General features: G+C 41.4%; 1 long non-coding RNA gene across 1 annotated transcript in view; it reads left to right on the forward strand.

Annotated features, from left to right (window-relative positions):
- LOC143934214 (uncharacterized) overlaps window positions 1–7,574 on the forward strand; it is a 43,287-nt gene extending 35,713 nt beyond the window's left edge. The window contains exon 3 of the long non-coding RNA XR_013263225.1: window positions 7,495–7,574. This is a non-coding gene — a long non-coding RNA (uncharacterized LOC143934214). The remainder of the gene's footprint in view (window positions 1–7,494) is intronic.
- Window positions 7,575–8,954: the final 1,380 nt, after the last annotated feature.

Consider the following 8,954-nt stretch of genomic DNA (forward strand, 5'->3'; position numbering starts at 1 on the left):
CAGCATAGGTGTCCATTCACCACTACCCAAGCCTAATATTTCACTGAGCAAGCTGGCGACCTTAGTAAATAGGGCAGACTGAGAATTTCAGCTTTTGTAATGCATTGGTAATCTGTCAGAGCGGTTTAGCTGCTCTCTGACAGGTTGTCCTATTTATGTGTCATCAAGTGTACTTTTAACAAATTCGGGGCTTGTCTACAAGTAACCTAGAAAGGGGGGCTGAAGTACAAGCAGGCGCCAAAGAAGGTTAAATAGTATTAACAAATAGAGAAAGCCACATACTTTTCATGGAATGTGAGGAAGAGGAGGAAGGACAGTGGCTGTTTAACTGTTTGCATTCCTAATAGGAATGATGTAGGAAAAGTGTGCTATGAGAAAAAGGTTTTGATTTTTTTTTTTTTTTTTTTTTTTATAGGCAATGCCACCAACAACTACAGGTAAAAGCACAGACAATGCAAGTGCTTACTTGCAACATTATTCCTCTCCATAAATGTTTTTTTTTTTGTTTTTACTTGTGCTTTTGAACTTGCTTGCAAATTCGATTTCTCCAAGAAGAGTCAATTCCCTGCATATCACAGTCCTATCCTTTTCTGTGAGTGTCGAATAACTCTCTTTGCTGGACCAGCTCCTCTGCCCCACCCCTCATGCCCTACATAACTAAAACTGGAGAGTGCAAAACTTGGTACAGCTTTGCATAGAAACCAATCATCTTCTAGCTTTTATTGTCAAAGCTTAATTGAACAAGCTAAAGTTAGAAGCTGATTGGCTACCATTCACAGCTGCACCATATTCTGTACTCTCCAGTTTTAGTAAATCAATCCCTCTAAAGCCGTGTACACATGATCAGATTTTCCGACAGGAAATTTGTGATGACAGGCTGTTGGCGGAAAATGTTTGTGCGCTCCATCGGACAATTGTTGTCGGATTTTCCACGGACAAATGTTGGATGGCAGGGTTTAAAACTTTCCAGGGACAAATATCTGTTGTCAAAATTCCGAGCATGTGTACACAAGTGCGCCGGACAAAAGTCCAAAGTACAAACATACATGCTAGGAAGCAAGGACGAGCCAGAAGCGGTCTGCCTTGTAAACTAGCGTTCGTAATGGAGATTTAACATTCGTGACGTGGCAAATTCTGAAATATCGAAATGCAGCGCACATTCTCTTCTTCTTTAACCACTTGACATCCGCACTATGGCCGAATGACTGCCACAGCGCGGATGTGAATTCCCGGGAGGCCGTCATATGACGGCCTCCCCTGTGCACGCTCCCTGAGATCACCAAGTCACTGAGATTCGGGTGATCACCGATCCGAATAAGGGGCCGGTCCCGGCCCCTTACCATGTGATCAGCTGTCAGCCAATGACAGCTGCTCACATGATCAAAACAAAAGCTCAGTGATCGATTTTTTTTTCTCCTCACGCTGACAGCGGAGGAGAAATAAAAAAGCCGATCACCAGCTCATCTTAAAGGGACATCGGTTCTGACACGGAAGAGGCAATTATGCCTCATTTATGCCATCTGAAAGTGCCCACAAGTGCCAACTATCAATACCCACAAGTGCCACCTATCAATGCCCACCAGTGGTGCCAATCAGTGCCACTTAGAAGTGCTGCCTATCAGTGTAACCGATCAGTGCCCATCACTGCCACCTAGAAGTGCTGCCTATCAGTGTAACCGATCAGTGCCCATTACTGCCACCTATTGATGCCCATCAGTGCCGCCTCATCAGCGTACATCAATGACGGAGAAAAATGACCTGTTTTAATATTTTATAACAAAATAAAAAAAAATGAATTTTTTTTTAAATTCGGTCTTTTTACATTTTTTTGACAAAAAATAAAAATTGCACAGGTGATCAAATAACACTAAAAGAAAGTTCTATTTGGGGGAAAAAAAATGATAAAAAAAATCATTGGGGTACAGTTGTTGTATGACCACACAATTGTCATTCAAAGTGCATCAGCGCTGAAAGCTGAAAATTCGTCTGGATAGGGGGGGGGGGGTTAGGTGCCCAGTAAGCAAGTGGTTAATGGGATAATAATGAAGCTGCTTTGCTGGTGATACTGATGGAGTTATGGCAAACGTATTTTAAAAGGCTTTTATTTTCTAGTGATATCAAGAATAATATTATTATGCTTTTTTTTTGGGGGGGGGGGGCAAATTACCACAACACCAGTATCCTGTTGTTGTTTTTAAGATCAAAGATACAACTATGTTGGTGTTCCTGATTAAATTTGCATTGTATTTTTTTAAATGTAACTGCCCAATCCCAAACTGTCATTTGAAGTAAAACACATAGCCAAGTATTATTCTCCACAATTTTTTTATTGTGCATTGAAAAAAGAAAACAAATACAATTAGTCATGCTATCTGCCAATAGAACTTAACCAAAAAGTGCATTCTATGCATTCAAAAATATAGAAAATATACCAAATCAAATCATGTGTCCTGCTTCTTAATATAGGGGGTCACCAATGCCAAGAGTTGGTGAAAGCAGGGGTCCATCATCCGGAGATAATTCCGAAAATCATCTGGATTATTCTCCTGGAGCTCCAGCAGCAAAGGCATATGACATAGTTTGGCACGGTTTCCTAATGTGCCCTTGTTAGCAATGGGTCACTTTAACAATTATTTAAACTATAAATGGGATAAAGTGCCTGTACCCCTGCCCATACCTATCAGCCCAGGAGGTGACATGGATTTGCTTGCTGAGCTTGGCTTGACAGATGTGTGGAGAAGAACCCACCCCCAGTCTAGACAGTTCTCATGCTGATCCACAGCCTATGGGAGCTTGTCCAGGATTGACCTGGGGCTAGGAAATGCCGCCTTACTCTCACTGGTTTCAGACTCTGGGTATGGGGATAGACACATTTCTGACCATTCCTCCCTCTGGATTGAGATTACATTGCCCATTAGCGTTAAACCCAGGGGGTGGAAACTTAACCCTTTCTGGTTTGCACTGTTTCCATAGCCCGATCCCATAGAGGATAGTCTTACATTTTTTATGCAGGATAATATAGACTCAGCCCCGTTAGGAACTGTCTGGGATACTGCTAAAGCCTTTTTACATGGGCAGTTCATCACTACTATCAATGGTATAAAAACAAACACTAAAGCCTGGGAACAGGAGGTGTGCAGGATACTTAGAGAGTCGGAGGACACCTATATTAACAATCCCACAGAGGATACAAAAAAGGCCTGGCTGGGGGCGCAATCCATGTCTAGCCAGTTTGCAGTCCAGCTAGCTGAAAACAAGAGATTTTTCTTGCAACAAACACACTTTGAAGAGGGAGAGTCCACAGGGCATATGTTGGCCCTACTGGCACGGGTTCAGGGATCCGCCCCTGTGGTTTCTTCCTTGTGTGATACACAGGGGATAACCCATACGGACACCTCCGCCATATCACAAATTTTTCGTTCATTTTATGCTGACTTATACTCTTCCAAAGTACATCCTAGCGATAATGATATAGCAAATTTCCTTGAAAACTATGAGCTTCCTCACTTGCCTGCCTCGGATGCAGATATGTTAGACACTCCAATAAAATAGGAAGAACTAGCTATAGCATTGGAACAAACCCACAACAATAAATCCCTGGGGGCGGACGGTCTTCTATTCAAGGTTTACAAGCGATATGCTGCCATATTACTGCCTACACGTTTGAAAGTATTTAACAATGCCTTAGAAATCGGAACATTACCAGACTCCATGAATGAAGCGGTCATAATAGTGATTTTGAAACCGGGCAAGGTAGTAACGTCTCCTGACTCTTATAGACCCATCTCCTTACTCACGACAGATGTTAAACTGCTCGCAAGAGTGCTAGCAACGAGACTGTCCCAGGTCATACAAAAACTGATCCACAGGGATCAGTCAGGTTTTATACCTACAAGATCCACAGCCCAAAATATTAGACGTCTCTTTCTAAATATCCAAATCCCAGTGGAGAACCCCGGTATGGGCCTGGGCAATACACTTATCAGATGGGTTAAATTGCTGAATGCTCAACCGACAGCCCGAATTAGAGTTAATGCAGAACTGTCTGAGCCATTTCCGCTGTTCAGGGGCACCAGGCAGGGGTGCCCATTGTCACCCCTGCTGTTCGCCCTGGCACTGGAACCACTCGCGGCAAGAATGAGAACTGATAGTGAGATTATTGGGTTCAGAAGGCATACGGGGACAGATGTGGATTCATTGTACGCTGATGACACCCTAATATACTTGGGAGACACTCAGGGCTCTCTGACGGCGACCACAAACCTAATTAAACTATTTGAACATTATATGGCTTTTCAATAAATTGGAATAAGTCGTTGCTGATGCCCTTGGCCCCACTGACAGTACCTCTCCCTGAATGCGCGGCCATGATTCAAATAGTACCATCCTTTCGATATCTTGGTGTCCCCGGAGGTCTCACAATATATTGCCCTGAACCTTCTACCTTTGCTAACTAAATTTAGAAAGAAATGCAAAGCCTGGTACAAACTACCACTATCCGTAGTGGGGAGGGCTAACGTCATAAAAATGGTGTGGGCGCTGCAACTATTTTATATCTGCCATAACTCCCCTAGGCACTGGTTTAAGGCGCAAAAAGTTTGCAAGACTTAGCTTAAATACTCTACAATATAAAAAAGAAGAAGGAGGTCTGGCAGTACCGCATGCTAGGACCTACTTCCTGGCCTCACAGCTACAATAACTGGGTGGCTGGGGATTGTAAGATCCCCTGGGCCCAATACATAGAATATTAGGTACCTCTACAGATGCAGGTATGGCACTAGAGGTCGACCGATATATCGGCCGGCCGATATATCGGCTGATATTTGCCGTTTTTTAAATAATCGGCATCGGCCGATTTGTGCTGATAAAAAGCCGAACTACAGCGGGACTTTGAAATGACTTCTGTATAGAAGTCAGTCTAAGTTGACTGAGTCGTCATAGCAACACTTTCCTCCTCTCTGGGCAGGCTGCCAAGAAAAGAACTAAATGATACAATGTTTACACTTGAATGAATTAAGTCATCTCAGTGTGTAGAAGTTCTCAGTTTAACCATTTAAAGACTAAATCTTTTCTGACACTTGTTGCTTACAAGTAAAAATCCTGTATTTTCTGCCAGAAAATCACTTAGACCCCCCCAAAAATGATATATATTTTTTTAGCAGAGATCCTAGGGAATAAAATAGCGGTTGTTGCAATATTTTATGTCACACGGCATTTGCACAGAGGTCTTTCAAATGCATTTTTTTGGGAAAAAAATACACCATTTAAAAAATAAAAATAAAATAAAAACAGTAAAGTTAGCCCATTTTTTTTTTTGTCCAAAAGTTTTGACTACCTGTTTTTATTTTATATATATATATATATATATATATATATATATATATATATATATATATTTTTTTTTTTATCTAAATCATACATACAAGTAAACTGATTGGAGGTTTGTTTTGTTTAATAAATGTTTAACTGTAAGAAATTTTCTGTATCACGTATGAAGGCCGCTTTCACACTGGAGCGGGCAGGCGTTGATGGTAAAACGCAAGTTTTAGCGGCTCTTTACCATCATTTTAGCGGTGCTATTTGGCTGCTAGTGGGGCACATATAACCCAGCTAGCGGCCAAGGAAGAGGTTAAATGCGCCCATGAAGCACTGCTGCCAAATCGCATTGCATGCGCTTCGGCAGTGGTGCCCATTCATATCAATGGGCAGGAGTGCTGCTTGCAGGACTTTTTTTTAAGATCCTGCCAGCGCATCGCCTCAGTGTGAAAGCACTCCGTCTTTCACACAGACTGCAGGGGAGCCATTTTACAGGCACTTTACAGGCGCTATTTTTAGCCCAAAAGCGCCTTAAAACGCCACAGTGGGAAAGGTGTGTTAGATCAAGGGGGATTAAAAATAAATAAATAAATAAATAAATAAAATCGGCCTAACATATCGGCCCAAAAAAATCGGCATCATATATCGGCAATCGGCCGCCATGATTTCTAAATATCGGCATCGGCATCGGCCAGAGAAAAACCCATATCGGTCGACCTCTATATGGCACTCTCTAACCTAGAAACCTAGAGGCAGGATATACTCACCTAGATGGTTCCCCAGCCATAACCCTATTAATTACCCTATGGTCGCACGTTAAACTCTTACTACAGGTGCGTGGTTTTCTAACACTCACTCCTATCTGGGGGAATGCAAACTATAGTGAATTTTTAAAGCTTAAGGGGTTTAACAACTAAAGAGAGAAGGATATCCAATTTCTGTCACAATTGTACAGCGGACATGTTCTAAAATCCTTTATGGAGATACAGGCGGAGTTTGGCATACCACGCAATGATTTTTTCAAATACCTACAACTGAGACATGCATTACAATTGCAGTCCTGGCTCACGCCACTCCGACTGACTGACCATGTCATTGTGCAATTGATCCTAATGGAGAGCGAAAAAAAAGGTATGATTGCTAGAAGGTATGGCATTATTCTTAATGCACTTCAGAACTCTGCCGGTCTACCGTGTAGGCGAAAATGGAAGGGTGATCTGGGACTGATGGATGAAGAGACGTGGAATCTTTGCCTAGCCTCCGCCCCCTTGGTCTCACTTTTTGGCCTCACAAAAACTGTCACATCTCTATTTACTGCACAGAGTCTACAGAACACCTGCCAAACTACATGGTTGGGGCCTCCGTGATACACCCTTATGCCCTAAGTGCATGAGGGAGCATGGCGACCTCCTACATATGTTCTGGAGGTGTCCATAACTGGTTCGTTACTGGAATAGGATCCTCGAGGTCATTTCTCAGGTGTTTTCACTCATAATTCCAAAGAATCCCGTGGTTTGCCCGTTGGGAGCCCTGGATGAGGAAATGTTGACTCCAGCTGCCCATACAGCGATAATCCGACTACTTTATGTAGCCAGAAAACGTATAGTGCAGTTATGGATTACTCCCCGGGTCCCCACCAGGCAGCATTGGATTGATCAGGTAAACAAAATGCAAATCAGGAAAAAGCTGGCCTACCAGCACAGAAATGTACCACACAAATTTTACACAATGTGGCAGGATTGGCTGGATATTCTGGGACTGGCGCCTCATCAGCTGATCAAATATAGTTTGTTACAGGGATAATCCAGATGTGACAGAACCTATGGTCTGGAGAACTATTACTTACCGATTGTTCATGGGTGTGAAAGCAGATGGGTATGCACCCTGTCAAACAGTGATAGGTGTCTGGGGTTCAAGGAACATACCCAATCCTATAGTGTGTGTTATGTGTTCCGATTGTTTTTTTGTTTTTTTTTCGTTTTCTGTTTTTTATTTTTCTTTAACTACGCTTTTGTTCTATACTGACACTAGTAATGTGTAAATCTAATGTATAATTGTCCCTCGTGGACGCTTTTTTTTATTTTTATCAATGACTTTCAATGACTCTGTTCTCTGTATTATGGGGAGCCGACAATTCATTATATCCACGAGTGATTTTAAATGACTTTTTTCCTGCAGAAATTACACTTTGTGCAGGGACAGTTCTAAGCACGGGAAACATGCGCCCCCTTCACAGGAATACTATACACACCCCCCAGGTACGAAATTTAAAGGAATATTATACTTTTATTGTTTCACTTTAAGCATTATTAAAATCACTGCTCCCGAAAAAACTTCAGTTTTTAAAACTCTGTTTTGCATCATGTGCCCTGGGGCAGGACCCAGGTCCCCAAACACTTTTTATGACAATAACTTGCATATTAGCCTTTAAAATGAGCACTTTTGATTTTGAACGTTCGAGTCCCATAGACTTTAATAGGGTTCTAAAGTTCACACAAAGTTTAGGTCTGTTCACAGGTTCTGGTGCGAACCGAACCAGGGGGTGTTCGGCCCATCCTTAGAGAAGAGTAATAGAGATGAGCTCATCCCTGTGTTCTTTCTTCTTTCATTGTCTAATCACAGACTGGGGCAGGTCCATAATGGCCTTGGCTCATAAGAAGTAAGTTGAATTATGCTGGCCATCAGAATGAGGACACCTAATGGCAGAAAAAATAGGTAGGTAAGTAGGTACATTTTGCAGCAAAGACCTTTCTTTCTTAAAGTGTAATCAATTTTGTTATTTTTGGCTGGAGGTCCACTTTGGTGAGAAACTATAGGAAGACCTTGCTATGGGGACATGGTAAAATATTGATACCTTTTTCACTGCTAGTTTTTATTCCCTTCTATCTCTTTTCAACCCGACATTGTGACTTCTGGAAACTTGTGGGCAAAGCCAGTTGCAGATTGATAGCAGCAGGGGTATAAAGGCTGATAAGGAAAGGCACAAGACTTTCTGCAGCTTAGGAACGCTTAAAGTATTTGTTGTCTCTGTAGGCTCTCTGTTGGTCCTGCAGTACCCTTGAATATAAACTAAACACTTCCAAAACTGAATTCTGGTTTTTAAATTTGGCAGTAAACATTTCATTATAATGGAGATAAATACTGTCGACCACTATGGAAGAGTAAATTAACTCCTTGAAGACTAAGCCTTTTTCTGACACTTGTTGCTTACCAGTTAAAATCCGTATTTTTTGCTAGAAAATTACTTATAACCCCCCAAACATTATATATATATATATATATATATATATATATATGTGTGTGTATTTTTTTTGCAGAGACACTAAAGAATAAAACGGTGACCATTGCAATATTTTATGTCACACTTTATTTGCCCAGCGGTCTTTGGAAAAAATTTAATTTCAAGAAAAAAAAAACGAAAAACAGTAAAGTTAGCCCAATTTTTTTGTATAATGTGAAAAATTATGTTACACTGAGTAAACAGATACCTAACATTTACAAATCTCCATAGGTGAGGCTTTAAAACGTTTTAACGGTTACCAATTTAGAGTTATAGAGGAGGTCTTGTACTAGAATTATTGCATTCGCTATAACGATTGCAGCGATATATCTCACATGTGTGGTTTGAAAAATGTTTA

The sequence above is a fragment of the Lithobates pipiens genome, unplaced genomic scaffold, assembly GCF_037356315.1.
Source record: "Lithobates pipiens isolate NorthernLeopardFrog02 unplaced genomic scaffold, aLitPip1_a1.2 Scaffold_27, whole genome shotgun sequence".
Taxonomy (NCBI): domain Eukaryota; kingdom Metazoa; phylum Chordata; class Amphibia; order Anura; family Ranidae; genus Lithobates; species Lithobates pipiens.